The following is a 25,663-nucleotide window of genomic DNA, read 5'->3' on the forward strand; positions in this document are numbered from 1 at the left end:
GCAGCTGTGGCCTGGCGTGGCTGCAGGGGAGTCAGGGGGGTCATCTCATGTAGGCAGCGGATGACAAGACCCCTCTGTCAATTGTGCAGGACAGCAGGAAAAGCCCACAAAAAAAATGAGATGTCCAATCCCAAGCAAGTTGTGGTCTGCCCTCATTCACACTCAGCAGATGGCCAATGAGATAGCACACATGGGGGCCTGGAAGGAATTTTTCCTGTAGACAAATTTGGCCTCTCTGGAAGTGTTGCCTACCTCATAGCAATTGTCACAACTTGTTGGCGGAAAAAGACAGTGGGCTGGAACCTGGCAGAGGGTATTCCATAGGGCAAATTTTCAGAGTACCCCTTTAAAGAGGTCTAGCAGGACAGATTCTCTCCAAATGCCCAGACAAGGGGTAACGGGGCATAGAGGTCCCCTCTATGTTTTTGTGTTGTGTTGTGGAATTGCCTGGAATTGTGTTGTGGAATTGCCTGGAATTGATTCTTGTCATAGTGTGATCCTAAAACTGAGGATCAACCCTGAAGGAATAATCACCCAGTGAATGGGTTGAGTGATTCAGGATACTCACCCAGCTGCCTATTCCAAAACCTATTTACATCTGTAATCAATAAAGTTGTGGCCATTTTGATCCCATACTTTTTGTCCTGTAATTCCCCCTCCTTGGTACATCCCATTCCCGATGGCTTGGGCACACTGCACCTGGTTTCGCAAACCTCTTTCCACTTTTTTTGGCAAAATAAGTGGCCACCCTAATGGGAATCCAGGGTCCTTGAAGTACCGTATTTTTTTGCTCTATAAGACTCACTTTTTCCCTCCTAAAAAGTAAGGGGAAATGTGTGTGCGTCTTATGGAGCGAATGCAGGCTGCACAGCTATCCCAGAAGCCAGAACAGGAGGGATTGATGCTTTCACTGCGCAGCGATCCCTCTTGCTGTTCTGGCTTCTGAGATTCAGAATATTTTTTTCCTTGTTTTCCTCCTCCCAAAACTAGGTGCGTCTTGTGGTCTGGTGCGTCTTATAGAGCGAAAAATACGGTAACTTTCTGGAGGTTAAAGTTCAACAGGCAAATAACACTGCTCTCTTGGCTGGGCCAGAGCAGCACACCAGACTCCTGGGGTTAATAGCGGGTCTTGCCAATCCAGAGGCACTATACTACCTGCCAATCATAGGAACCAGTATTGCACCTCTCTATTCTTCCTTCTGTGCTTGAAGATAACTTTGAGGCTGGATATTGTGCAGAGTCCCAAAGAGCTTACTAGGTGACTAGCTTTTAAGTTCCAGCCTCAGGCAATGCTGTTTGTGGTCAGACTACAGAATCCCTGACAGGGGGGGTGTTGGACACTGGGTGAGCATTCATCCCTGGCCCATTAACTCTACCGTCTAATCCTTTTGCCATATCCTAAATTAATCCTAAAGTAATGAAATTTATGTGTTTATGTATGTATATATTAGTAGTAAAAAGGTATAACCAGCTTTCCCTCTGCATGAAGATGTCCAAAGAGGCTACCTGGATCAACCTTTATTAAAATATCAAATAATATCAAGACCAAAAAAAAGCAGTAATAAAACATCAAAACCTAATAACGAACCAGACAGGCAGACTGAAACAAGCAAGAACATTGAAGCAGCAGAGAAGTCAAATGCTTGCTAAAGGTGTGTTGAGGAAGAATCAAGGAACACCAGAAGGAGAAAGTTTAACATTGGTTGGTTAAACCATTTCCGGTACTACGACAGAAAAGACCCCATTGTCCTGTTGCTACTGCACCCATCAGGCCTCACCATGGTCACGATTTTAGCCACACCATGCAGCAATCTGCATTAAGGCCCTATCTGCACTCTACATTTAAAACAGTATCATACCACTTTAAACAGTCATGGCTTCCCCTGGGAACTATAGTTTCTTAAGGTGCTGATAATTGTTAGGAGACCTCTATTCCTCTCACAGAGCTATAGTTGCCAGAGTGGTTTAAAAATCAATCCATCTTCCCAGGTAGCTCTGGGAAAGTGGTCTGGTTGTGCTATGAGGAAAGGGTGTTTGGGTGATCTGTGAGGGAAGGGGGTTGGGGCACAAGGTGTGAAGGGGGGGGGGAGTTGGCAAGGGGTGGTGGGAAGGCAGGATTGGCAAGCAATGCAAGCAGGGCCACAACCCCTAGTAAGATGAATAGACTCTTAAGAGCAAGCCTCTCAATTAGCTTGTTTAGTTTGGGAAGGTGAAATTCTGTTGATGGATGTTGTACCTACATGGATGCTTGTTTGTTAATGAAAGATCTGTTCTAAATTACAGTGGTACCTCGGGTTAAGTACTTAATTCGTTCCGGAGCTCTGTTCTTAACCTGAAACTGTTCTTAACCTGAAGCACCACTTTAGCTAATGGGGCCTCCTGCTGCCGCCGCACCGCCGGAGCAAGATTTCTGTTCTCATCCTGAAGCAAAGTTCTTAACCTGAGGTAATATTTCTGGGTTAGCGGAGTCTGTAACCTGAAGCGTATGTAACCTGAAGCATATGTAACCCGAGGTACCACTGTACTACACTGAATCTGGAATTCCATGTTGAAGACAGCACATGGAACCACCAAGAATGAAATACATTGCTTGAAGATACTATGGATTCTCTGAGGGCTCCATTCCCTTTATCTCCCTCATATGAGACAGTTGAGAAATGGAAGAAGTTTGAGCACAGTGAGAGGGAACACATATTCCTTTATTTCTCTCTGTGCCTCCTCTTGTTGCTCCACAGCACTGCAAGTGCCCCCTTAAATGCCATCCACTTCACCTGTCCCTTCCCCAATTCTTCTGGCTCTCCAACTTCCTTCCCCTCATTGCCAGAGTCCTAAGACTGTCTCCCCACAATTCCTCCAAATGCCACAATTACCACAACCCAATTCCATCTTCCCCTGTTCCTCCTTTATCTTCCCGTCTCCTGGAGATGAAAGCTGTCACACACAGAGAGCCGCCTTCCCTCCCTTACACCCCAAGTAATTTACTACAGACATGAGTCCCCTCCTCTTCCCCTCACCTCTGCCTTTTGAACACTGGCCAACAGCCAATGAAAACAGTTTGATGATGGACTAGAGCAAATATAGTACAGAGAAAAACATAAACCCAATGTTCTCTGAGGATGGTATTTTGTGTTTTTCTTAGGCGGCACACTGAGTTAATATGAGTCCCCGCCTACAGTCTGAAGTGATGCAGCCCAGATGCAGGTTTACGACCATAGCTGCTGTTTACGAGAACCAGTCCTGTGCCAACTGAATCCGTATATATCATCTGTAAGTGTTTGACAACTCTTATCTCATTTTTTTACAAGTCCTAATCTCATAGCTTCCTCTTATCACACAAGCACCGAAAGAAATCAACCCAGGATGGCAGCAGGCCTTTGACACAAGAGAACCCAGAATGGCTGATTCATCAGCCATTGCAGATTATTGCTCACTGGTTATGCACACTTCCCTATTTTATTTGCAGGTGTGCATATTCTGCGGCTGTACTGAAGCATGCACAGGTATTTTAGGGTCACAGGAAGCAGCCTTATACAGAGCAGAGCTGGTCTATCAGGCCCAGTAGTGTCTACACTGATTGGCAGCAGCTCTGTCAGGGGTTTTTTAGGCAGGAGCCTCTCCTATCCCTACCTGGAGATGCCAGGGATTGAACCTGGGATCTTCTACATGCAGAACAGATGCTCTGCAACTGGCTTACAGCCCTTCCTTGAGGCCCAGGCAAGCCTTCGCCAACCTGGTGCCCTCCAGATGATTTGGACAACAATTCCCATCAGCTGTAGCTTGCACATTGGTGAAGAGGGTAGCTCCAGACTTAGCCATACATAGGGTCAACAAACAGAAATCAGTGGGCCTTACCCAATGGAGATGTTAAATGCCAAACTTTATTCAGTTACATTTTGATACACTGTCTTTAATGGATTGTATTTTTATGAATTATTATGAATCAGTGGCATTCTATAGACTGAGAAATAGCAGGGTGGTGTTATATATATACAGCAATAGATAGATAGACAGATGATAGATAGATAGATAGATAGATAGATAGATAGATAGATTACCAGATTTTTTTCAATGAATCCGGGGACACATTAGTTAGTTAGTTAGTTAATTAATTAATTAATACATGTTTGGGAGGTTGAGGGGGGTCGGCCATCTTGACCTCAACTGTCACGTCTCCCCTTCCTCCGAGGCTTCTATCTCCTTTCTCCATGAGCCTGGGCAGCCCCTGAGTTGTCGGTTCTTCGGTGGTGGTGGTGGGGAAGTGGTGCGCGGTGGGTCAGGCATGGAAGGCGGAGAAGGAGGGCCGAGAGCAGCAGCAGTGGCGAGGCTTGGGCAGCGCAATGCCTCCCTTCCCATCGGAGCAGCCCCAATCCCATTCCTACTTGCGTGCAAGCAGGAGAGGGCAGGGATCCCTCAGATGGGAAGGGAGGCTTCCCGTTGCCTGAGAGATCCCCTCCTGCTTGCACGCAAGCTCTGATAGGCAGAGTGAAGCCTCCCTTCGCAGCTGAGAGATCCCAGCCCCTGCTCCAATAGGCAGCATGAAGCCTCCCTTCACAGGCTTAGTTGCTGGGGTCAGGGAAGGTGGAGGCAGCCTGGAAACTGCATCTTAGAGCCCCTGCACCACCATCATATGGGGACTTCCAAGCAGCTCCTGAAGCCAGCCAGAGCCAACTGCTCCGGGCTGCTGAGACTGCCGCTGTGCGTTTCCTGGGGACATTAGATGAAATCCAGGGACATTCCGGGGATGGAATTTGGGGACTTATTCACAAATCTGGGGACTGTTCCTGGGAAACGGGGACGTCTGGTAACCCATATATATTTGTTTTGATGCAAACTTTCTTGAGCCTAATGTTCAAAGAAAGGCAGTGCATTAGTAAACTTGACACTGACATACATAATCAGTGGAGTTGGTCTTTAGCAACATGCACGCCACCCTTCCAACATCTCTTTGTTCTCCATTGATTTAACCTCAGGGCAAGGATGGTAGGAATGGGAGGATGCTCTCGTTTGATCTCAGAACTTGTGGCTAACATGTGGGAATGTTGACACATATTAGGAGATTCAGCAGTGGGTAGACTGCTGGTGCTGTGCTCCTCTGCCAAGATAAAGGATTGCTCCTGTAGGAGTGTTGCCACATGGCTCTGTGAAGCAATCCGGATGTGTGGAGGTTTCCATTTAAACTAACCATACATCCATCTGTCATTACAGCACAGTTGAATTAGATAATGAAGCAGATGTGGGTAGTAGGATGAGGCCTGGGCATGTTGTGGTCAGAATAAACATGCCTGATTAGGATGGCCACTTAAGCATCACTGAAAGAGAGGACAAAAAAGGACACCAATTGGCTTGATTTGCATATGCTAATTTATAGGCATAGAGGCAAGAAATGGAAAAAAATAGGGGGGATGGCTATAACTTAAATAGAAATAAAATTCATCTCACTCTTGCATTGCATTGCATTTTATTTGTAACCTGCGTTTCTCCCAAGGCGGCTCATAGCATAATTTAAAACAGATACAACTAAAAACACTCTCTCTCTCTCTCTCTCTCTCTCTCTCTCTCTCTCTCTCTCTCATTAACTCTAATAAAAACAGCACTGAAAACACTTAGAATCATATAACACCCCCGAAACAAAATTAAAACAGATATAAAAAGTGTGATTTTTGAAGGATAGCTATATTTTTGTTCTTGTATTGCTTTGGATGGTGCAAATTAGGTAGATTCAATCAAAACAGGGGGTTTGGATTGTATTTCTCCCCCATCCCTACCTCAAGTGCAAAGGAAGACACTACCCCCTCTGCGGTGCTGTAGTTGTAGCAGATCCACATGTTTAAAACACATTCAATGCACACTTGAAGCACATGGCTCCACCCTGCAAAGACTCCTGAGAACTCATGTCCTTTAAATGTGCATAGAATGTGCCTTGAATTTATGGTGTGGATCTGCCTTAAGATTCAGCTGCTAGTCCATATGATTTTTGTATGTGGAATGGGGCCAGCAGCACATCCTTGACTTCAGGAAGTGAAATGTCTTGGGCCTGCTCTGAAAGCAAACTTGCATGCTCCAATCTCAGAATGAATTTAAGAATTTATCCCAGTCTCAGCAAAATTCAGAAGTAGTTCAAGGCAGCACAGAGCCAGGGGACAATAAAGGAATGGAACTGGTGAGGAGGGGTTGCTCTCATCCCTATTCCCTACCTTCCACCCTCTGGTTAAATAAATTGAAAAGCAGTGAACCCTAAAAACAGCGTCCAAAACCAATTCCACCTCCTACTGCCCCCCCTTTACAGTCTCTATTTGTGAATATTTATTTTATGTTGCATGGCCAAATAAATAAAATAAAAATCCAGTGAGGGGCCAAAGAAGAGAATGAAAATAAAGAAGAGAAATAAATTAGGAATAAGAATATTTTATGTACTGTATTAAGTCTCTTGGGTGCAATGAATCATCCAGCAATCCATCTAACAAAGAGGACTCCAGAAAGTCTAGGGAGAGAGACTGGAGACTTCGTGAAATATGGCAGAAATTGAACCAAAATGTGCATACAGAGGACAGATGGAGCATGAAGACTGGACTCAGTGTGTGACCCCGCTGCAGATGTAAAAATAATGCAAGGAATTAATGAAACCAGGAATATTTCTGTTAGGGCTGCCAGCTTCAGAACCTACAAGGTTCTCCTAGTATACCAGAGATAAGACACCTTTTATTTTCAACTGGAGGACCGCATTCCCGTCTCACCAATCTTCCAGGGACCATATGCTGTTAGTGGGCAGGGCCAAAAGCAAAAGTGGGTGGAGCAATTATTCAAATTATTTTATTAAACAAAACATATATAACAGTTGACTGCAGCTAAGCCCCTAAGCAGTTTACAAGAAGTATTAACATTATCGATGAAGCGCAGTTGAAAACAATTGAAAACATTTCAAGACAATTAACACCAACAACAAAAGAGATTAAATCATATCAACATATAGGCATCTGGACAGGCTTATGCAAACAGAAATGTTTTAAGCAGGTGCTGAAATAGTACAGGGGAGGTGCCTGCCTGAGGTCAGCCGGACGGGAGTTCCTCAGTGTAGGCGCTGCCACACTAAAAGATGGGTATCTCACAAATGCGAAAGGAGTGTTTTGTGGTACTTGTCATACCGCCGGTTTGCCAGATCAAAACGATTAAGTTGCCACCTATGGGATAAAGAAACCCCGCCAGTAAACTGGTCCCAATCTGACAAGGGTTTTGTATACCAATAGTAATTGGCTACTTAATTATTGGTATAGTTAATGTAAATGTTACCTTTGTGCAGTGGACTAGTTTCTACACACACTTCCTTTCTCTCCTCTGTTCAAGCAACCCACAGCCGTTATCAGAGTTCAATGACTCATTCCAGCCAGGTATGAATCCTTAGAGAAGAGGTATGGCCTGGGCAGAAATCCAAGGGCCAAGTAGACAGGTCTGGAGGGCCACACTGGGCCCCTGGGTCTGAAGTTCCCAACTACTGCCCTATACTGCAGACCAGTTCTAGGGAACTTTTGGCCCTTCAGGTGTGGCTGAGCTACAACTTCCACCAGCCCCAGGAAGCATGGCCAATGGCCAGGGGTGATGGGAGTTATAGCTCACCAACCGCTGGAGGGCTACACTGAATGCCACTAGATGTGGCTTCTTACATCACAAAGCAGAGTACCTGGACTTCTTTGCACTTATTTTGCACATGTGAAGAGACGTTGTTTTGGGACTGCATTCAGAATACTCCCCCAATATTTCACAGATGAAAATAGGGACTTATCTGTAGCAGCCCAATTCTCAAATGAAACCGTGTTCTCCAAGAGCCCCATCCCAATGCTTATGGATCTGGGGCTCCTCTAGGTGACCTGATTGTTCAGTATTCATCCTGAGATGCTTGCACAAAGCTGACACAGGAGGTTAGATTATAACCGGGTTTTACTGAGCATTTGTTGTGGTTTGTTTACAGGGTGGTTAAATGACAATGTGCATTCATCCTGATTTTCTTGCAGGGTATCTACACATTTTCTTGTTAGTTATTTGTCCAGCCTACACCTTTCATGTACCCATCAGTTTCCAAACTGGAAGAAGTCCTTTAAAAAGAAGAAGCCAATTTGTTGTCCTACAGTGACAGAATAATTCAACGGCGCAAACCTAAATTTCTAGTATTGCACTTGAATCCCTCCCACAAAACATGGACAGTGTGGCAGGACCCCTAATCTGCTTGTTTAATGCTCTATTAATGTACTTTGCAAGAGTCTGTATCCAATCAGTTTTAAAAGATGGTAGGATGTTCCTTTGAGACCACATGTGGTGTAGTAGCAAAGTATGTTTTACCAAACAGTGATGGCCTTTGGCTTCATTTCAAAAGACATTTGCAAGCAACCATCAGTTCAGATAACCGGCAGGAGCAATCTCTTGCTTCCTCAACAGCCTGGTAGGGGGAGGAAAAGAGACAGAGACAAAGAGGGAGCAGGAGGGTTCCATCCAGATAGCAATGTGGCCCTTGACAGAAAAAAGCTTGCCCACCTTTTGAGAGAACTGGGTTTAAATCCTCCTTGAGCTCAAATCCTGAAACTCACTGGGGGACTTTGAGTCAGCCATAATCTTTCAGTCTATTTTCCTACCTCACAGGATTGTTATGAGAGGAGGGGATACCATGTACATTGGCCTGAGCTCCTTGCGGGGAAGTGGAATTAAAATGTAGTTCATATTGTCATCCTATAGTAGGATATCAACAGTGTGACTTCAGTAACTGATTCACATCTCTGCTTCTTTTTTCATAAACACATACAGTATTTAATAGTTTGGCTCTGATAAATACCAAAAGAAGAAATTCTGTGTGATCCAGAATTTCCAGTGCTGGCACCAAAAACAGGTTCTGGAATAAGCTCAGGTATGGATCATGCCCAGTTTAGCCTTACATTTAAGAGACATTACAGAATCTATCCCCAGCCTCCTCAGTTTTCACTGGGGTGGGGACTTCCTATAGCATTGGACACAAACTCACATTTGTTTTTCAAAAGTGGGTTACCAAATGGAGCAATGCTTGCGCAAAATCAATTATTTTATCAGCTAAACTGTCTGTCAGAGGGAAAAGGCAACACTGTCCTTGCCAAGAGGTGGAAAAGGGTGTGCCCAGATCTGGGCACATTTTCATTCACAGTGATTTTTATCTAGGATATCGGCAATCTTTGATTCTGGATCATATGCTCTGTAGAAAAAGGCCGTAGCTAATGATTTAGAGGAGACCAAAACTGGTTACATAATCTGGGCCTGTGATGCCATGTAATGGGGCTGCCTTATCTCATCGTTCCACAGAGGTATTTTAAGATGATGCTCCAAACTGTCCTTATTTTGAGGGCATAACAGGCCCTTTTCCTGGAAAACAATCTATGGTTCCTATTATGTTGTTAGTTTTGCCTTTTGTGGGTGCATGCTAACAGTTGTGCTATTGCCACTTTCGGGAGTTGTTCATAGCATGAGAACTCAGGGGGCACCCAATGACCTTGAATGTGGGAAGATTCAGGACAGGGAATAGAAATTAATTCTTCACACAGCACAAAGTTGTTGTGAGGATAAAATGCAGAGGGATGAGAACTGTATATGCCACCTTGAGATCCTTGGAGGAAACGTGGAATATAATGTAATGTAACAATACTAATAATATGAATGCTGCTAACAATTAAACTTTGGAATCTGATCCCAGATGTGGCCATGAGAGTGAATGGCCTTAGGAGGATTATTTTATTTTTTATTGCTTTTATAGCCTTTCCTCCACAGAGCTCAAGGTGGCACCCATGGCAGTGAAAACAGGGGTGCAAAGTGGGGCTGTGGAATAGAAGAAAGAGGGGGCTCCAGAAATGGGGTTGGGAAGGTGAAAGGAGGGTTTAGTACTTGAATGGGGTGGGAAGGGGAAGCTCTAGGGGGATAATGGGGGAATAGTAGGGGGTTGGTGGGTTGGTGGGTGGAGCAAGCTGAGGTTCAGCCTCTAGTAAAACTAATAATCACAAACTGATGTAGAAATGTGGAGAATTGAACTTATGATTGGAAAAATAAGAAACTGAGAGAAACCAAAATTGACGATTTCACTTATCCTTGTCTAGTGAAAAACAATATTCAGAAATGCATTATATTAGAAAAAAAATATGTTTTGCATAGTAGGCAAAATTGCATACTAAAATTGGGAGAATTCCACACTAAAATGCTATTTAAGATTGGGAGTATTAAATCAATGAATTTAAGATTTAGAAGCTGAGAAACTGAGATGGATAGATTTGCCCTTCCGTACTCAAGGCTCCCTTCAGCTTCCTGAGGAGCAGATCCTTCACGTTATCTGCGAGAGAGAAAGCAGCATTCTGCTCCTCCACGTTCCACAGAAACCCTGCCCACACAAGACTCTACCAAGAACTTGACTTCACAGAAACCTCCTCACCACCCACACAGCCTCAGAACTTGCCGATGGTACCTTGGAGACAGGATACTCTTGCATGGCAACTTCCGGCAGCTGCTATCATTTTGATTGATGGATTGGTTGCAATTATGTGGGTCTCTGTGGCACAGACACCCGCAGGCATGTACGGCTGCTGTGAGGAAGTTGAGGCAGCAAGTGGAGCTCTTTGTCCAATTTCCCCCTGAGGAGAGGAGAGCACCTTAGAAGCTAGTGATGCTGGTGGTTGATCATACCATGTGATGGAATAAGATGATGAGTTCCCATGGGGGTTTTCTATGTTATATTATATAATAAGCAAAAAAAAATCTATAGCTATATCACTGTTACCCTATTCTTGGGAGTGTAATTTATTTTAGACGGTTTTAAATATTGTACCTTAAATTGTTGTAACTCACCCTGGGGCCTTATGGTGAAGGGCTGGTAATAAACTGAAACAATAATTTGAAATCACTGTAATCATAACAACGCAGAACAATCGTAAGAGTACACTGGCTAATAATGCACTTAAGAGGGGGCTGTACCTCAGTGGCAGAGCATCTCCTTTGCATGCAGAAGTTCATAAATTCAATCTCCAGCATCTCCAGGCAGGGCTAGAAGGGACTACTGCCAGTCCGTGTAGACAGTACTGAGCTCAACAAATCAATGGTTTGACTCAGTACAAGGCAGCTTTCTATGCTTCATAACACTGAATTGGTAAGCTGGTAAATTTCTCAGGTGGTCGATGCTATGTGGTGGGTAGAAGAGATACGGGACTGAAGGATGAGGCTGTCTGCACCACACAACTGCCCTGCCCACCTGAGCTAGTCTGATGCCTTCCTATCACCAATGTTGAGCATAGACTTAACTGCCAATCTAGTCAGCTTTGCCTCAGCAGCAAGACGTCTTGTGCCAGCGCTGCGGGTTGGCGCTGTCACATATGCTATCCAATAGGCACCCATCACAATCAGTTGCCTATTGGTTCAAGCTGAACCCCTTCGAAACCTGCTGAACAGTGACCCCTATGACTTCCCAAACTGGGCCCAGGATGAGAAAAAGATGTATGCACATTCTGAAGGCTGCATGGCACGATCAGACCACCTCTATTCCTCTTCTAATGACTTCTCTTTGCTAGGATAGGTGGTGTGATTTACTGTGCCATCAGAAAGGAAACCCAACCATTTTGATGCACACATGCAATGGGAAGGGAGAACGTTTCACCCCATGTTCTCCTTTTTATGGGCATAGCATCCAGGCATTGAGTAGTGTGTTAAGAACGCAATGGGAGTCCTGTTGGATGAAGCCAATGGCCCACCTAGTCATTCTCACCCATTCTCAGCCATTCTCAACCAGGTGCCCCAAAGCAAAGCCCCCAAAGTAGGACCTGAGTGGACCAGCCCTCTCCCCTCTTGTGATTCCCAGCCACTGGGAAATCAGAGGCATACACTGTTATTTCTGTCAACTGCATCAAGATATTAGGATGTGAATGGGCTTATTTTTTAACTGGAAAGCTTGAAATACTGTTGTTTTAATTGTACACTGGCCAATGAAAGTATTAATAGCAGCTTCTTTTGCGGTGAAATGGAGAACTTTGGAAGGGCAGGAGCTGCACTCGTATCCCCCAAGGCAGCATTGGGAGTCTGTAACCTGTCAGTTGCCAAGTATTCTCCCCCCCCACCCCACCCCACTTTGGCAATGGTTAAGAGTATCATCAAAAGGATTAAGCAACAAAGAAAATAAACAAATGAGAGAAAAAATATTATTTTACAACAACATTGCTCATTCATGTATTGCGACCAATTCCTTCCCCCTGCCCCATATGTCTTTTAGTTACACCAAAAGGAGAAGCTGACCCCATTGGCTACCATAATTCAGTCCTCTGGTTCTAGTGCAGGAAAGTGCTATCTAGACAGTGCAGACCTTTGGAAATGAGGAGAAAATGGCAGATTATGGAAGGAGATGGGTGGGCATTAATGCATGTCCTCTTGTGAACAAAAGTGGATTTAGAAGACCACTCTGGTTTTCGTTAGAGGGGTACACATGTTGTCGATTAATATAAAAAAGAATGTGGTGTAGGTGGCAAGGAAGCCTTGAAATCCCACGCTCTCTAGTCCAGCATTCCCCCAACCTGATGCTGTCTAGAAGTTTTGGACTTCAGCCCATCAACCCCATCCAACTCCCATCAGCCCCAGTCAGTGGCCAATGGCGGGGATATACCAGGGATAAGGGATAAGGTGGTATCTCTTTGGTATGTGCAGAGACACAAGAGGTGGGTGAATCTGATCACCATACATCTAATCTGGCGCACCATCACTATTGCCCATGTCCCTGGCACCATTTCATAAAATCATTGTTTTCTTTTTTCCCTTTTTCTTTTCTTGTCTTAATCTTGTCTTTTTTATCTTTATGTATGTATATATATTTGTATTTTAATTCAATAAAGATGAACTTAAAAAAAAAAAATATCTTTTGCAATGGCTCCCCACCTTTGGAATGCTCTTCTCAGAGAGGTTTGCAGGCTCAAAGTTTTAGCATCTCTTCACCTGCTGGCTAAGACTTTTTTTAAAAAATACACTCAAGCATTTGAATATTTCTATTTGTCTCTTGCCTGCTCAAAACAGCTGCCTACTGTTTTTTGCGTGCGATTGCTGCTGATCATTTTATGGCCAGCAGTGTATACTTGGAGGAATATGTCAGTTTTGGCTTCTCTGAGTTTCTTATTTTTCCCATCTTCAGCTTAGTCCTCCACAATTCCATAGCAGTCTGTGAATTTTTAAAAAAGAAGTCCTAATGAAAATTAACCAGCTTTTTAGTACCAATTTCTCTTAATACTGTATACATATTTGTATGCAGTTTTTTCGTAAGAGAATGCATTTTGCATGTTGCTACCACTAATATATGTATTTATATGCACACTATACTTTAGTGCATGCATTTTGTGCGCATACCTTGGCTAAGGAACTATATTGCAAAATTCAGAGAACTGTGAATTTCAAAGGATGGCTGTGTTTTACTTCATGCATTGTTTCAGAAAGTGAAAATTTGCCTTTAAATAAAATAAAATCCCTAACTTGGAGAGTTGTTTAATGCAACAGTTTTGTTATTATTATTGTAATATGTTTTTAAGTTATGTTGAGTGATGGCCAACAACTTGGATTAAAAGATTAAATAAATTCATGGAGAATAAGACAATCAATGCCTACTAGCCATGATGACTATCACCTGTCTCTGCAGTTGGGGGCAGTAGTGCTTCTGAACAGCAGTTGCTGGAAACTGCAGGAGGGAAAAGGGCTCTTGTCCTTGGGTCCTGCTTGTGGGTTTCCCACAAGCATCTGGTTGGCCGCTGTGTGAATAGGATACTGGACTAGATGGGCCACTGGCCTGAACCAGCAGGCTGTAACCAAATCTCTTAGCTTTTAGGATGGCAGCTCCTGGTTTAAGTACTGCTAGGCCCAGGGAGACCTTTAGAGCAGGCTTCCTCAACCACGGCCCTCCAGATATTTTGAGACTACAATTCCCATCACCCCTGACCGCTGATCGTGCTAGCGAGGGATCATGGGAGTTGTAGGCCAAAAACATCTGGAGGGGCCGAGGTTGAGGAAGCCTGCTTTAGAGGAATCCACGTCATTCTTTACCGAAAGTGTCAGAATGCATCATCCCAGAAACCACTCTCATTTTCCCCTTTCTGATAAGGATGGGTTGAGTTGTTCTTGCAGCCTGCCAGGTCTTTCCTGCTCCTGCTCCTTCTTACCCTTGTAGGAGTTTGTTTCACCAACCCTTCCCAGAACCTTCCCCGCAAGTGACCAGCGGCTCACGTGCTTGCGTTCAAAACACAAACAAGCTCAGAAGGCCGTATAACAGGCTGCACTTGATGACACCCGCTTTATACCCATTGTTAACACACAGCCTCCCACGGCTGAAGCCAGTCTTAATTAATTTAATGTCAGCCAGGAAAATACTTTGAAATCCTCATATGAAAAGTGCTACAGAAAAAAAATATGAATATGAGCTTGAGCTGGGAACAACTGTGCTTTGAAAAATCATTAACGTGCCCTTTTATTGCTCTTGGTGCTGCTGTTGCTTCCTTGGGCATTCAGCTGGGGCTGTTCTCTGTGAAGGAAAAGGCGTTTGCCTTCTTATTTAAAAAAAACTAATCTGCTTTAATGAATGCAACATTAGCACAATTTTTCTTAATTTCTTGATGTAGAGTTAGGCTAAGGGCAATGTTGGGTGGCAAGCTCAGTGGGCATTGAACTTCCTGGCAAGGAACTCGTCTTGGAAAGTGATGAAACAGCTTTTTTCTTTTTTAAAAAAGAAATCATTCAGAAGTCAAAATAAACTGCACCACTGCTCTTCGCGAAGAGCAGATCATGTGGTAACATGTGTTCCAGGACTGTACCACTTCAGACTCTGGGGTGGGGGGAGGATGTACGGCATTTCTTAATTCTTTGTATGAACAACAACAAAAAGTAAAAAATAAATAAATCTCTACACGGATTTTAAAAACAGCTTCATACCAAATATTCTCAAGTTTTGATTTCTAGGTCAAAAATAGTGCTTTTATGCAATAGAAATGCTAGACTGCTCACATTCATCTGCTTTTTAAAATCCAATTGGATATCATATCCCCCATAGTGAATCTCCTTTCTGAATTAGCCGTATAGTTAATCCTAACCAACCAGGGATCCTGCAGCGAACCTGATGACATCACAGTATTACATAGCCAGTCATATTTGACTATGTGGGGGCAAATGAAGCCAATGCTTACTGAATTGGATGCCAAGGTGACCCTATCCAGTCAGAGATTACATAGTGAATGTTATATCACCGTGAAGCTGTCCAGCCAATCATATCTGGCTATGTGATGATGTCGCTGAGGTTCTAGTGAAGTCAATTGAAAGCAAGCGAAGCCATTGTAACTGAACAGGCGAACGGTTTTGCAAGGTGCACTGCTAAAAAGGTGCACAAAAAAGGGTGAGCAGGTTTGTCTCAGCCTCAACAGTGTATGGGAGTAGGGAGCTGCTCTTATTTTCTGTGTGCACTGAGATGAGCCCCAGTGAGCCAAGGCCCAGCACCTGCTTTTGGGAAGCTAGTATGGTGTTTTTCAGGTTGAATGATCCAGACACCCGTTGTCTCGATCTTCTCAATTCATGGTTTGTCTGACTTGCTTAGTGTGGCATTTTTCAGGCTACAGAGCTTCATAGAGCCTGCTCTTGGGACAGCTGTAGTGGCCACTTGGCTGGAGCCAAGCATTTCCTGCCTCTTGCAGATTGGCTGTGTTGTCAATGGATGCCCCGGTTCCTTGCCATCTTTAGCACTAGCTTTGTGGATCTGACAAACAAGGATTTCAAGCTGGTATTCTTTCAAGGTCCCAGGATACACTGATGCAGCAGCAGTTAGATGTTGGGTAGAGTGGAAGGATGTTCTTGTGTTTATGGGTGAGTAATTCGGTGGATCTGTACATGCACATTTGTGCATGCATGTTGTGTGTATGCATACATCACTATTTTGTGTGTGAGAATCTGTCCGTGCATATCTGTGACAGAGAGAGGAGGCAGTTGTGGGGTTACACATATGCACACACAAGAGATTTCAAATTTACTTACATTTCTCTGCTGTTGTAAGAAAGGAAAGTAAGGAACAGTCTTTCTTTTTTTTAAAAAAGGTTCTGAAAACATTCCATCTGTAGGAATCAAAGGCCCATTGAAAACGACAAAAACCCTTACATTCAAGTTTTTAATGAAAACCAAACTTCTCATTCACCATGTTTTTCTTTGTGAGGATTTCCAAGGGAATACAACTGAACTGTGGGGCTGATTTAAGGAACTTGGTTAAAAATGTGTCGTCCTCACCCAATTGGGCTTTCAGTACATTTGTGTAACCCCCGCTCCTGTTTTCATGATCTTATGATCCTTGTATTTTTATATTCCTTCCCCCTCCCCAAGCATTTGCACTGAGTATGGTTGGGATTTTAGTTGAAAATTAAGTTTAGCCCATGACTTGGTTGGGAAAAACAAAATGGGTGTCTTAGATCAGCAGTGGGGAACCTGACTCTTTAGTTGCTGTTGGACTCCAACTTTCATCAACCCTAGCCAATGGTCAGGGATGATGGGAATTGTAGGCCGACAACATCTGGAGGGCTACATGCATCCCTGTGTCAGATATCTCTCCTTACAGTCAGCATGAAGCATAAAATCCAAATGATGTCTTCCACCATAACCCCACCCAACAACTACACAATAATGTTAAACAACTGATCATTTCTACTAAACTTTCTGCAACCTAGATTAAGGATTGTTCCTAAAGTTCACAGTTCTGTGTGGGTTATCAGTTCCTTTTAGTCAACAGATGGAAGCTCTTCATTGTAGTTCAAGGTAGCTAATATAGTGTTCTCCAGACCTTGTGGCTACCATTCCCATCATCCCTGACCATTGGCCATGCTCCCTGGAGCTGGTGAGAGTTGTAGTTTACAACATCTGGGGGGGCACTATGTTGACTAATCCTGCTGTATGTGTTATAGTTTTCATGAAAAAAATCCCACATTTTAAAAAAGTACTTTTTAGATCTCTTATACTGGTGCTATTCTCTGCTGCTGACTTTATTCTAGTCCTAGCTTTATTCTGGGTTTAGATTATATTTTTGTTTTGTATTTTAGTATTTTTTGGTTATTTTACTTGTAAATGCTCCAGAGAACCTTTGTTATTGGATGACATACAAACATTGTAAATAAAAAAAGTTGCATCCAACTAAGACCCCATCTGTATTATATAATTAAAAGACTTTTGATACCATGATTGTGGCTCCTCAAAGGAATCTTAGGAATTGTAGTTTGCTAAGGGTACTGTTTGGAGAACCTTTCCCTCCTCTGAGACATTTCCCAGAGTGGTTTAACAATCAATCTCTCTTCCCATGGAGCTCTGGGAATTGTAGTTCTTTGTGATGAATAGGGGCTCCTAACAATTCCCAGCACCCTTAATGAACAACCGTTCCCATGATTCTTTGGGCGAAGCCATGATTTTTTAAAAGTGGTATTTGACAGAGCAGACAATGAACCAAATGACTTAGTTTTTGTCAGAATAGAAACAACTCTGCATATGCTCTTGCTCTCTAATCCTGCTTGCTGGTATCCCATGGGCAACTGGTTGGCCACTGTGAGAACAGGATGCTAGACTAGATTGGTCATTGGCCTGATCCAACAGACTCTTCTTATATTCTTAAAGCACCACCACAACACTTTAAAGAGTCATGAGTTTCCCCAAAGAAAGTGAAGTGTAGTTTGTTAAGGATACAGAAAGTTTATACTCCTTTATATGTGTAGTGCAGATAGGACTTGTCTGGTAGCATAGTGATGCCTTTTCTTGTGTTTCTTTAGCCAAACAAGAAGCATTTCTTTGCTTTCTAGACTTAGACTTTTTGTGTGGGGTGTTGTTGTTGTTGTTTCTGTGTAGGAACAAGGAGGCAGGGAATATCGCACATCTTTGGTGGTGTGAAGAGTCTGCCTCACCTTATTTAAATCAAGTATCAAATCACCCTTCCATGTATGTTTGGCAGCTGCCGGCAGGAAACAAGACAGGACTGGGAAGTCCTAGTACACCTTGAACCAGAGCTGTAGCTAGGTGATCTTGTGCCCCTGGCTGAACCGTCCAGATTGTGCCCCCTAGCCACAGACAAGTTAGTTATTCTTTTCACCTCTCCTCCACCCTCCCTCCACCCATTCAATTCACCCTCTATTGAAAACCATTTCTTATGAGGCAATAATCAATATTTATATTTATGGGCATATTTTTGCTGATTTTGTGCCCCCCCATCGCCTGCACCCCTGGTGGGGGCCCACCTCACCACCCCCTAGCTACTGTCCTGCCTTGCACATGCTCTGATTGTCCACCCAAAAAGTTTTAAAGTAGTGGGGGACATCCTCACCACCTAATCTGAGCAATGTAAGTCAGCTCTGCTCTTGAAAACTTTTCAGTCTTTCTCCTGCTCTCATAAAATGGCCATAGTTTCCCTCCCTGCTTTCACGGGGGCTGAATGGCCCCTTGAAAATGGGAACTGGGGAGGGAAATTTGGCTTGCTGTTATTTCCAGGCATATCAGGACAGCCAGTGCAGAGCAAGGATTTACAGTAGGGGGGGTGGTGCGCTGTTGTCCCACAGTCCAGAACTGACCCACTAAACATTTCTGTGTTTCCCACCAGACCTGTGCCTGGCTTACTAGATGCATGGTGGCACCAGTGGCCAAACACTGCAAGCAGAGTAGCAGCAGTAGCCATTCATGACCATCATGGGGCTGGACTGGATGAAGAGGCGTATCAAGGACAAGATACCCAGAATCACTACTGATATCAGTGTGGAGTTGCTGCTCTTAACTGAGTCATAGATGTTAGGTTTCTGTTATGCCACTGTGCAGTTCTTGGAGTCACAAGACTCTGTTGATATTCCAGACTGTTGGAAGTCTCACGGGAGACAGGAGACGGATGTTGAAGTTACTGGTTTCCTGTTTCTGTATCCTGTTGTTTTCTGTCTCTCACAGAGAGCAGACTCATATTCCTTTCTGTCTTGCATAGTTAGAAATAAAGTAGCAATGGCTCCTTCTGCTGCTGTCTGAGTACTCTGTGTAATGGAGAGTGTGCCTGAAGTCTCATTCAAAGGCTTAGGTCATTAATCAATGTTGGAGGAGAGCCTGGATGGGGTTCCGAAGATACGGCCAGAGGAGTAGCCATTACAGCTTGGTGGTACAGAGGCTCCGACAATAAGAACTGTCACTTTAAGAACTTGTGCTTGAGCTTGCTTTTCCCTCTTCCCCCCATTCCTTTTTCCTTGAGTGTCATGCCTTTTTAGAAGACAAGCCTGAGGGCAGAGACCACCCTAATATTTTTAAATATTTTTTTAAAGTACACATTGAGAGCCTTTTTGTTTATAGGGTGGGGTATAAATGCCACACATAACTAAATGTTATTTTTATGCATTCAACAGGATTGCTATATAGTTACGTCATCAAAACCCCATAAGTGATTTACAAATCTCTTTACCCAGCCCAGTGTCATGTTGGGGATGAAAATTGCCCCCTCCCCCCTCTTTATATGATCCCCCGCAACAATTTCTCAAATGACCCTGACCTAGCACATATGCACTAACCTCAGTCTGCCAGACTGTACCACAGAACTGCCTTAGGCAGGGAGAGTATTAGGCTGGAAGGGAAGCTAGTAAACTATTTGCCTTGTGCCCCATATTGTCAAGAGTTGGTGCCAGTCCTGTGACCTGAATAGTCTGACTTGGTATCTGGGCTCAGACCCAGTCAGTATCTGGCCTCCACTGTTACCACTTTATGCTCTGTGTCATCTTCTTCTCTGGTGATCACTTGTAGCCAAGTAAGATTATCTTCCACGACCACGGTCTTAACCAGGGGTCAGCAACCTTTTTCAGCCATGGGCCGGTCCACTGTCCCTCAGACCATGTGGTGGGCTGGACTATATTTTTTGGGGGGAAATGAATGAATTCCTATGCCCCACAAATAACCCAGAGATGCATTTTAAATAAAAGTACACATTCTGCTCATGTAAAAACACCAGGCAGGCCCCACAAATATCCCAGAGATGCATTTTAAATAAAAGTACAAATTGTACCCATGTAAAAACACCAGGCAGGCCCCACAAATAACCCAGAGATGCATTTTAAATAAAAGTACATATTCTACCCATGTAAAAACACAAGGCAGGCCCCACAAATAACCCAGAGATGCATTTTAAATAAAAGGACACATTCTACTCATGTAAAAACATGCTGATTCCTGGACCGTCTGCGGGCTGGATTGAGAAGGTGATTGGGCAACATCCAGCCCACGGGCCTTAGGTAGCCTACCCCTGGTCTTAACAGTGAGTCTGTAAGTGACTGTGGAGGCCAGTTCTGGACCAACACATCCTTCCACAGTGGGGAAATAGGTTTCCGGGCAGGAGATGATCACGGTGAGGGTTTGCCAAACATGCCTTTGTCTTAACACATTTCCCCCTTTTGTCCTAGGTTTGAGCATCTTCAAAGTCCATGACACCTTTGGTAAAGGCTGTTCTCCAACTGGAGCGCTCGCAGGCCAGTGTTTCCCAAGATTTGCCTTGAGAGAGGCTTTAAACCTCTTTTGTTGAGCACCAGCATTATGTTTTCCATTTTAAAGTTTGGAATAGAGTAGTTGCTTTGGAAGACGATAATCAGGCATCTGAACAACATGATCAGTCCAACGAAGTTGATGTTGAAGAACCATTGCTTTGACACTGGTGATCTTTCCTTCTTCCAATATGCTGGCATTAGTTCACCTGTAAAACTTTTCAGAGACACCATTGATGGAATCTTTCAAGGAGTTGGAGATGGCATTTATAAGTGGTCCAAGTTTCACAAGCATACAGTAAAGTTGATAGTACAATAGCTTTGTAAGCACAGATTTCTCTGTGAAAATCCCGGTCCTCAAACACACTGCACTTCAATTGAGAGACAGCTGCACTCACAGAGCTAAGGCGATGCTGGGTTTCAGCATTAATGTTGGCCCTTATGGAAAGATAACTGCTGAGGTAGAAGTGATCAACACTTTGCAACATTACACCATTGAGTTGGATTTGTGGCGCTGCAGGGTGGTTGTTTTGTACTTGTTGGTGCAGCACTTTGGTTTTTTGGATGTTAAACGATAGGCCAAGCTATATCTAAGCTTCTGTGGAGATATTTAGGATGGTTTGGAGGTCATCCTCTGAGTGTGTACACGCTATGTTGTCATCAGCATAATGAAGCTCTATGACAGAAGTTATGGTAACCTTGCTCTTCGTTTTCAGCCTACTCAGATTAAAGAGCTTTCCATCTGTTTGATATATGATTTCTACTCTGGTGGGGAGTTTCCCTTCAACAATGTGTGGCTCATGGCAATGAAAATAATAGAGTTGGGGTGATAAGTGAACCCTGTTTAACACCTGATCCCACTGTGAATGGTTCACTTTGACAACCATTCTTATCTGCGATTGTTGTTGTCATATGATCATGGAGGAGCTGAAGGATGTTCGAAAATTTATCTGGGCAGCCAATTTTCAAAAGGACAGTCCATTACGATTTACAGTGTTGAAGACCTTAGTCAGGTCAATAAATGCCATATACAGGGGTTGGTTTTGCTCTCTGCATTTTTCTTCAAGCTGTTGAGCTGGAGAAAATAATGTCCACTGTCCCCCTAGAAGGTAGAAAACCATTTTGGGATTCAGGAAGAGTAGCCTCGGATATTGTTAGGAGATGGTTTGCTAAGATCCTTGCAAGAATTTTGCCAGCCACAGCTAGTAAAGAAATGCCTTGATAGTTTCCGCAATCCGTTCTATCACTTTAAAAAAAAAAGAGATTGATAATTTTGGCATCTCTAAAGTCTGTTGTGATCTCCTCTCTTCCAGATTTTTTCGATGAGCTTGTGAAATTGTTGCATAAGTTCAATTCAGCCCACTTTGGACAGTTTGGAGCATTATCTTAAAGTACCTTTTTGAAACAATGAGATAAGGCCAGCCCCATTACACGGCATCACAGGCCCAGATTCTGTAACCAGTTTTGGTCTCCTCTAAATCATTAGCTACAGCCTTTCTCTACAGAGCATATGATCCAGAATCAAAGATTGCTGATATACTAGATAAAAATCACTGTGAATGAAAATGTGCCCAGAGCTTGGCGCACCCTTTTCCACCTCTTGGCATGGACAGTGTTGCCTTTTCATTCTGACAGACAGTTTAGCTGAAAAAAAATTGATTTTGCATAAACATTGCTCCATTTGTCATAGGAAGTCCGCTTGTAATGTTTCATAAATGTAAGACTAAACCGGTCATGATCCATGCCTGAGCTTATTCCAGAACCTGTTTTTGGTGCCACAGAATTTCTTCTTTTGGTATTTATCAGAGCCAAAGTATTAAATATACAAGACTCCTGGCGGCTTCGCTCACAAGGGTCATAGGAACGTGCAAGCCCACTTACCACCCAGTGAGAAGCTGTGCTCTCAGTGCAAAATGGGACAGTAGGAAGATTCCTGAGTGTGCACGCCATAGAAAGATTTGCTTCACTCCTTCCCTTTTCGCTGAATACTTTATTGTGCAGGTTGGAGACAGCATTTCTTGCTGCTGGGATAGCATAGTCAGGGTACTTGGTTGTCAGGGTTGCTGCTGTTTCAGCAGCCAAGAGTATCCAGTTCTACAGTAGTAACCCCACTCTACAGGCCCTGGATCACTTTCATGGTGATCGCAGCAGGGCTGACGAAGTCCAAATTGAGACCGTAAGTTTCTGGATCTGGGACGTGATCTTGTTAAACATGACGTGCTCATGGCGCCCATCTCTTTTGACTATGTGCATGGCTGCGGCGTTCTCCTCCTTCTCCTCTCATCCATTTCTTCTCTGTGTAAGCACATGGGGAGGGGTTCCTAATTGATCCCCTCTTCTGGGAATGCTTAAGGATTGCTACCCGTTTTTGTTCCAAAATAAGGGAAATGAGGGCTAGAGCTGGGAAATGCCTCTCACAAAGGCCACACAAGTTGTTAACCAGAAATGAATTCAGGGCTCGCGACTCCTGCTGCTTGAAGGCTGTGTGTTTTGAGGAGGCCGAGAGGGAGGGAGAGAGGAATATATATTATTTTGGCTTTTTTTAGAGAGAGGGAGCACAGATCTTTTAGGAAGGAAAAGCGACCAAGAGCTGGTCTCTCTTCGACATGAACCTCATATACGTTTCACTGTCTCATTAACCAGACCCTTTGGAACAATTCGTTCTTTGAGGCTGGTTTCAAAAAAACACCCAACTTTACTTTACAGCCCATTCCATTTATGACCCAGGAATAAAATTACTGTATCAGTTTCATTACATACATTAAAGCCTGGGTGTTCCATGATCTTTCCCCCCTTTTCTTTTTCTTTTTTTAGGAGAGAAAAAGAGCCCCTGAAAGGTAAACAATAATCATTGCCAAGCTGGAGAGAGAAGGGAGCAAGTAGGCCGCAGCCTCTTGAGGTAGGCGTTTAAATGAGCGTCACAAGTAGCAGCAGTCTAAAATGTGTGAATGATGTGGAGAAAGTACTAGCTTTGGACTCTGGATTTCCAGAAGACAGGGATGAGTGAATTTATCCATTTGGGTTTCTTGGGCCTTCTCATTTTCCCAGTCTTCAATTATTCACATTTTTACGCCAGTTTGTGATTTTTTTCTACTCATGAAAATTCATCAGCATTTCACAGTGAATTTCTCCTAAGGAACACATTTTCTTTCAGAGCAATTCCCCTCATATATTTGTGAAGTTATTTTCACTGATATATGCAGAGTTTAAAGGTAAAGGTACCCCTGCCCGTACGGGCCAATCGTGACCGACTCTAGGGTTGCGCGCTCATCTCGCTCAAGAGGCCGGGAGCCAGCGCTGTCCGGAGACACTTCCGGGTCACGTGGCCAGCGTGACGAAGCTGCACTGGTGAGCCAGCACCAGTGCCGCACACGGAAACGCCGTTTACCTTCCCGCTATAAAGCGGTACCTATTTATCTACTTGCACTTAGGGGTGCTTTTGAACTGCTAGGTGGGCAGGAGCTGGGACCGAACGACGGGAGCTCACCCCTGTCGCGGGGATTCAAACCGCCAACCTTACAATCAGCAAGTCTTAGGCACTGAGGTTTTTTCCCACAGCGCCACCCGCGTCCATGCAGAGTTTACCTTACCCTAAAATGGTACACATTATTCGACTTGCAAATGGCACTGCAAAATTTGAAGAAATGCAAATTCTGAAGGAGGGCTGTGTATTATTTTGGAAAGTACAAATTAAGTAGGTTCTCCTTCAAATGCAAACTGAATCAGTTTTCCCTTCCATTCCTTGCTGCTAACTTCTGGTTTCAAAACCACTGATGGAGCCAGGATATGGGGCCAAGATGGAATCTGGCCAATGTTGGGGAGCACCAGGACAGAATCTAGATTTTACAGCTTACCTGATGGGACACATACTGGTTACCTGTGACAGATCATAGTTTTATTGATGAAACCAGAAAAAAATACGTGTTGGCTAGCAACTTTACTCAGGAATGAAGCTTATATTTTTACTTACTTAAAATAAATAATAGTAGTTGAAGAAATACCAGAATACGGCTGAAGATATGCATTTTTGTTGTAAAAAGCGAGATTATGTAGTTATGAGCATAGCTATCTCACAAACTTATTTTTCAGCTTTGTATCAGCTAGGGAGAAATACTAGGATGCAGTGTGCATAAACAATGCATTTATTGGTGAGAATAGCATTAAAAAATGCATTATATTTTTGAAAATGGCTTTGGAAAATGATTTTGCGTAGATTTTTAAATTGTCTATATCAGGATAAGATTGCACTAAATGCTCATGAAATTTCATGAGTAATTTTTGTTTGTTTATTAATAACTTCAGATTGGAAAAATATTGGAAAATACTTAAGGACCTTCATGTATCTTGGGAGTACCAGCATTTGGAAACATTTCTGGCTAATTTTTTGAAAGAGAAATAAAGCAAGCAAGCAAGCAAGCAAGCAGAGACTTAGGTCTAATTGCATACATTGCTTCCTAAAACTGGGAACTTGTAAATATAAAATAAAGTCAACTAGAGCTCAGGGATTACTGGGTCTCGAACTGTGCAGTGCAGACACAATTTGAGATACAACCAAGAGTACCTCCTCGAGTTTGCTGTCATTTGAGTGTAGCACTGAAACTACAAAGCTATGCAGAGACTTTTTGGTGGCTGTTCTGCTATTTTGGATTTTTCTTTTCTCTGGTGTTGCATTTGAAACAGAGCACCTTCCAAAAAGCAACACATGATCTTTTCTAAATGTCTATCAAGGCTAATAAAGGATTCCTTTTAATTGTGTATTTTAATTTAGACATCTAGTTAATCTTTTAAATCTTCTTTTATAGCTTCTGCTTTACCACGCTCGTTTATCTGCTACTAACCCTTAGGGTCAGGCAGATTATGCATCTAAATAAACAAACAAATTAAAATGCTGCTGCTGCTTCTTTTCTCTCTCTCTCTCTTTGTAGTGCAGTTAGGGGCCACAGGGCTTTGTAACTGGTCTGAATGTTTTGTGTGAGCTTCTTTGCACCGTTGCCCCAGAGTGGTAAAGTCTTTTAAGGTAGCGTGCTTCAGATTTTTAATATGAGCAAAGCCCATATCCAAGGAATGAACCAAGTGAAAGAGGACAAACTACAGCTCTCAGTTAATTGAGAATGAAATACAGTCATACCTCGGGTTACAGATGCTTC

The 25,663-nt window shown here is 43.4% G+C and overlaps 1 long non-coding RNA gene across 1 annotated transcript in view; it reads left to right on the forward strand.

Moving 5' to 3' along the window:
• The first annotated feature begins 1,093 nt into the window (after positions 1 to 1,093).
• The window catches only part of LOC310850463, a 29,010-nt gene continuing 4,440 nt past the window's right edge, over positions 1,094 to 25,663 (forward strand). The window contains exons 1-3 of the long non-coding RNA XR_014567343.1: positions 1,094 to 1,344; positions 3,140 to 3,267; positions 23,331 to 23,415. This is a non-coding gene — a long non-coding RNA (uncharacterized lncRNA). The remainder of the gene's footprint in view (positions 1,345 to 3,139; positions 3,268 to 23,330; positions 23,416 to 25,663) is intronic.

Source organism: Podarcis gaigeae (genome assembly GCF_964106915.1).
Source record: "Podarcis gaigeae genome assembly, chromosome: 8".
Classification (NCBI taxonomy): domain Eukaryota; kingdom Metazoa; phylum Chordata; class Lepidosauria; order Squamata; family Lacertidae; genus Podarcis; species Podarcis gaigeae.